Raw genomic sequence first — 5,583 nt, 5'->3', positions numbered from 1 at the left:
AGCACGTACCTACTCAAGCTTTGGAAGCACGTACCTACTCAAGCTTTGGAAGCACGTACCTACTCAAGAGCCTTTTTGCAATGATATACGACTCAGATATGAAGAGCTCTCAAGAGAGTTGTCCAAGTGAAGTTCTTAGAGTTGGTCAGAAAATATTATGAAGTGACAACTGAGGGAGGAAAATGGAAGAAATAGGAGTCTTGGAGACCAGTAGCCAAGGGACAACATAGATCTCCCACATTGAAAAATGGCGTGTATGGGCTGGAGGGCTGTTCTTCCAGAGGTCTTGAGTTCAATTCCCAGCAACCATATGGTGGCTCAGACCCATTAATAAGGTGATCTGATGATCTAAGAGCATACTGCATACCAGATATTTACATTATGATTCATAACAGTAACAAAATTACAGTTCTGAGTAGCAATGAAATAGTTTTACGGTTGAGCGAAATCACAACATGATGAACTGTATTAAAGGATTGCCGGCATTAGGGAAGTTGAGATCTACTGATCTAGAACCTTAGGGTATTGATAAAGTCCCCTGGATAGGCAATAGAGACACATCTACAGAATGCTTAAAATACTGGGAGCTCTCTGTTGATGCAGAACAAGGAGAAAGGTCCTAAGTTATGTTCCTACTGGTTTATTAGGTGCTTATTGTATGTTTTGATCTAAGTAAAGTTAAAGACAAATAGGTATAATTATTTTTCTGTAAAAGGAATACATAACTTACACATTATTTTCCAGCTACTCACTTTTGTATTTTAAAGCTGTTCTAATTTCTCTCCTGAACGGTTGTTTCAACTGTGGTCCTAAGTTGGGTACTTCAGTTATTTATCTGTATCTAAAAACAAAGTAGTAAAAAATTAGGAAATGCCCAATTATTTTTTTTTTTTTGAAAGAGGACAAAAGTATTTAAATTTTGTCCTCTAAAGGTATCCTTCAAAGGCCCCGTTCTCCATTCACATTATTAAGCTTATCAATAGTGATTAGGGCTGATCCCTTTTCATCCATATGATGTGCTGACTGACATATACTTTTCCGATTTGGAAAGCTAAATTGCTGTTGAGGATGTGTTTTGGTTGCCATTCCTTCTTCAGGAGGAGACAGAGAGACCAGTAAGGAGTGATTGCTATGCCATGTACCAATCACGCTTGTAAATACTCACCTTCGACACTTACAGAACAGAAGGGAGGAAGCAGAGCAAGCTGCTAAGGTCACAGCTGGACTGGCCTGGAAAGAGTATGCCCTGCCACTTAGGAACCAATATTCCAAATGTCTTTTAGAAAAGCAATAAAACCAAAATGCAGGAACGGACACTGCTGAATAGTACCTAACTAATAAGGCCAGCATCCTTAAGCGATCTAAACCCTCTTCCTGGCACTGTCACTTCCCTTTTATCATTTTTATGCTCAACTAAGTAGAATATAAAAATTGAGTCTCTGGTCTGGCAGAGGAAGACTTAGATAAGTATTCTGTCCCTCTCAAGAAAATTGGTAGTTAGGATCAGTTGCAATTAGAAGCAGAGTGGTCAAAGTTTTATCATGGGCGTTGAAGACGGTCATTTTAGCCGTTGTCTTCAGGCTTTATTTTACTTTTGACTTCAGAACAAGTGCTTTATGGGCTCATACATTTCCTTCTCTGAAGCCTATTCTTTGAAAGAAGTTGTTAAACATCCCCTTTTGAACTTTTCCTGGATGCGTGAGTGTACCCTCTAACCGTTAAACTGGTGAGATGCGAACGATCCTGGCTCAACACTACGTCCAGTGTTTTTCTACAGCACAGAGAGGACTCGTAGAGAATAGCAATAAAAATTGCTCAATCTATCAGTTTCCAGCAGCTGGGGACATGAGGCTTGTTTATCTTGCTCAAGGCCTCTCGAGCTAAGTGGAGGGCCTAAATGGCAAACCGTGGTTGGTTTTGTACAGTTTGGCAGGCATTTACGCATTTCCTCTTTTTTCTATTTCCCAGAATCCCTGTGGTGACCTCTAGTCTTGACCAATGGAAGGTACTAGTAGATGACAGGGCAGAAGACAGGGAGAAGCCACCAAGTCTTTCCCCTCTACTTACTGTATTTTCTATACGACGTCAGTCCACTAGAAGTCTAATGTACGTTTTGACTCTAAGTTCTGATGTGTGGCAATGCAACTTCTGCCCGTGTCTTTCAGCTTCTGCTTGATGGGGTGAACTTTTGAATCGTCATCCCATTCTATCACGTGGTGTAGCCTCTCAGTCCTGTCCCTCTGCGATCTGTGGATAATTTCCTGGCTTGGGCGTTGTTTTTACTTTTATTTATTTGTTGTTTTGGTTGGTTTTTGAGATTGAGCAATCTCGGGCTCTCTTGTAAGAGTTATAAAGGTATTGAACAGAAATAACACCAGAGGACTTCCCACTTCCTTTCGCTGTGTATCCAGTTTCTATCTGGGAATCTTAATGTATTTGTCATCACAGAGGAAAAGATTTTTTATGTCTTCTCTTTAGTTATAGGGCCCATGAGTATTTTACAAAAAAGGTCACTAGGGAGCCATCTAGTGACTTTTGTCGAGGGCAGTGGGAATTGGCACTTGGTTTTGGATTTTTTTTTTTTTTAGCTCAGAAGAAAAAAAAAAGAAAGAAATCTTATACATCTTATTGCTTAGTTGTGCCGTCATACCTCCTGCCTCACTCCCTGCTTCCACAACATGGGTGAAAACTTAACCTAATTATATTTCTGGGGCAGGGAGAGGGGTGAGCGTGTCTCACTTCCCCTTCATGCCCTTTACTTCAAAGTAGAACTAAACATTTACTTTAACAGGTATTCAAGTTGCATTTCAAACAGAATGTCCTCTACAGTTAATCAATACATAAAACCTGTGAAGACATTGCTGCTCCTGCCCGAACACGTTGAAGCTTCTCTTTAAAGAATGAACAGAGTACGTGAGCCAAGAATGCTTTTTGGTTTTGTGGTTTTTATCTGATCTCTGGGAGAGGTTAAAAGCCTAAATATACAATGTGGAACGTTTGAAACATCTCTTAATGTGAGCATCATTGTGTGAAGGAGACCAGAGAGAAGAAAGTGATCTATACCACTTTCTTAAAGCAGCCAAAGAAATTGATGACCTTGTTAAAATTCATTATGTCTATCTGCCTTTTAATCATGATTTTGACATACAATACTGTTTTTATCTGGTGTTTAAAGAAATTCTGTATATTGATTTATAATAGTGACAAAAGTCACTTTCAGATTTCTGTAGGGACTGATTAATACCTCCAAAATCCTTTGTTTTTTTTTTCTTCTTCTTTGTTCAGTAGCCATTTATATTAGCACCTGCTCCAGAGGTTGGTGACAAGGAGATAAGGTGGCTTAGGGGGAAATTGTAATAATTCATTTGTGTCACCAGTTAGAATGACTGAAGAAAGGCTAGCTTGAGAAAAGAAAGCTGAACTTGTTTGGAAAAAAATGTAAGAACATCATTATTAATGACTTTCCTTCTTTGCTGGAATTCTTTGTCCCATTACCAGGGGGGATTACAGAAAGGTTGCAATCGCTTTATAGAAGACATTTGTTATTTACATTACAGATACTGTTCTTCAGGTCCTCCACCAGGCACAGCTAGTGGAGGTCATTGTCATAATGGTAAGCATCCAATAAGCAAGCTAGACTCCAGTGGAGTAGAGGGTGCCTGAAGAGTGTTTGTAACAATGTGGAGTCCATGGTCATGGTCAATTACAATGGGGAATCCTGGATGTCTTCCCCATGATAGCTGATATGCTTGGAACACACACACACACACACACACACACACACACACAAATGGGAAAACTGTCCTTTTTCTTGGTTAAGTTAATGAATGTTTGCTCCAATGTCAGATTATAATCAGGTATCTTATAGTTATGGTAAACATAAGTTTATTCAATGTTGCAACCTGAAATAGTGCATTAGTAGACCCTTGGTAGAGTTGGGTCCTATTGTAGGGGCAGTTTAGATGAAGATTATATTTTGGACAAAGGATTGGGAGTTTCTTTTATTTCTTAACGAGTTTCTCACTCTTTAAATCACCATGGGGCCTCCTCCATGAACGAATAGGGCATTACTGAGTCAGAAATAAATATAGTAGTGCCTGCCCGGAAAGATAGGTGCTAAGTACCAAGTCCTAAGTACAGATGGAGCTGGACCATGCAAGACTATGTTATCCAACTGAGTATGGTTTAAATTTATAAAGGAGGCACAGTAGGCTCCCTGAGATTCTTTCCCCATTCCCTCTTCACTCAGGTTACCCCAAAACTCTGGGACTGACTGCTCGCCATGAACTCCCTCCTCCTGGGTCTTCTACATTCTCTCTGGGACTCAATAGGTTGCAGTTTGTTCTCTACCAGTGATCTCTCAAGTTTCTCATGGGATTGGAGACATAGATAAGCATCCTGAGCTCCTTTTTACAGTCCCCCCAAATTTAGGATACCTTAAAGTCTTGGGGGTGCACAGAACCTAGTGCACTGAACCTTTTACCACTATGCAAGGTACCCAGTAGGGATGAAGCTTCCAGGTTGTTACAAGTTTGCTTTCTCCAAAGTTCTGTGACTCAAGTATGTGGTGTCATCAGCAACAGAGCCTTACCATCAAAATTTTGGAGGGTAGCAGAGCATTGGCAATAGCTGTAACATTTGGGCTGTCCGTGGGACAATATTGACCAACAATTTGAAAAGAGGTAGCCCACATGTGATGCCACCTGTGTCTAGGAAAGGCAATACCTTCTTTAAGTGGTGACTTCATTTAAACCTCTTTTATAGAAGTGTATATTTGTGGAAACTTCTGCAGAAGTAGGTTTTTTAGATATCATCTTTAAAGGTCTTCAGGGTTAGTTATCCCTCCTCATACTCCATCCTCCAGTCTGTCTCAAATTCTGCCCATTTAAACCTTCCTGCTCCATTATTTTCTCTCCTCCACAGCAACTGTGTCCTATGCTTCTTGACTTGAAATCTTTTTTTATTTCTCTCTCATTATTACATTCTGACTGCAGATTCCCCCTGTCTTCCCTCCCGGTCCTTCCCCACATTCCAATATACTCCTTCTTTCCCTTCATGAAAGGGCACTTGCTTTGAAATCTTATCTGCCACCCTAATGGCTAGGTTCTTTTTTTTATATACATTTAAAATTAAAGTATAATTAAATCACTTTCTCCTTTTCTTCTCTCTTGCCCCTTCTAATTCCTCTCTCTCTAACTCATTCTATGTGTACCCACTATCAAGCAGGTAGTCTTTTTCTTTGATTATTATTGTTACATTTATGTATATGTGTGCATAAATTCATAAATACAGCCCTCTGAGTCTGTTTTTGTGCTTATGATTTCAGTTTTGACTACTTTCTATTGGGTAACCAATTAGAGGCTTCATTCATTATGAGTTTCTCAACTTCTATAAGTACCCCAAATTAAACCACACACACACACACACACACACACACACACACACACACACCTAAAAATTCAAATGTAGCATCTGCAAATGACATAGAACATGTGGCATTTATCTTTCAGAATGACTGTTTCACATACCATCCATTTGCCTGTGAATTTTATAATTTCAATTTTCTTTTTTTTTTTTTTTTTT

At 39.5% G+C, this 5,583-nt stretch overlaps 1 long non-coding RNA gene across 1 annotated transcript in view; it reads right to left on the bottom strand.

The window, feature by feature from the left end:
- LOC116075339 overlaps positions 1-1,272 on the bottom strand; it is a 3,124-nt gene extending 1,852 nt beyond the window's left edge. Inside the window, exons 1-2 of the long non-coding RNA XR_004112532.1 lie at positions 1,166-1,272; positions 753-841 (exon numbers count right to left, since the gene is read on the bottom strand). This is a non-coding gene — a long non-coding RNA (uncharacterized LOC116075339). The remainder of the gene's footprint in view (positions 1-752; positions 842-1,165) is intronic.
- Positions 1,273-5,583: the final 4,311 nt, after the last annotated feature.

This window comes from Mastomys coucha, unplaced genomic scaffold, assembly GCF_008632895.1.
Source record: "Mastomys coucha isolate ucsf_1 unplaced genomic scaffold, UCSF_Mcou_1 pScaffold3, whole genome shotgun sequence".
Lineage (NCBI taxonomy): Eukaryota > Metazoa > Chordata > Mammalia > Rodentia > Muridae > Mastomys > Mastomys coucha.
This window is presented reverse-complemented; position numbering and strand designations above follow the sequence as displayed.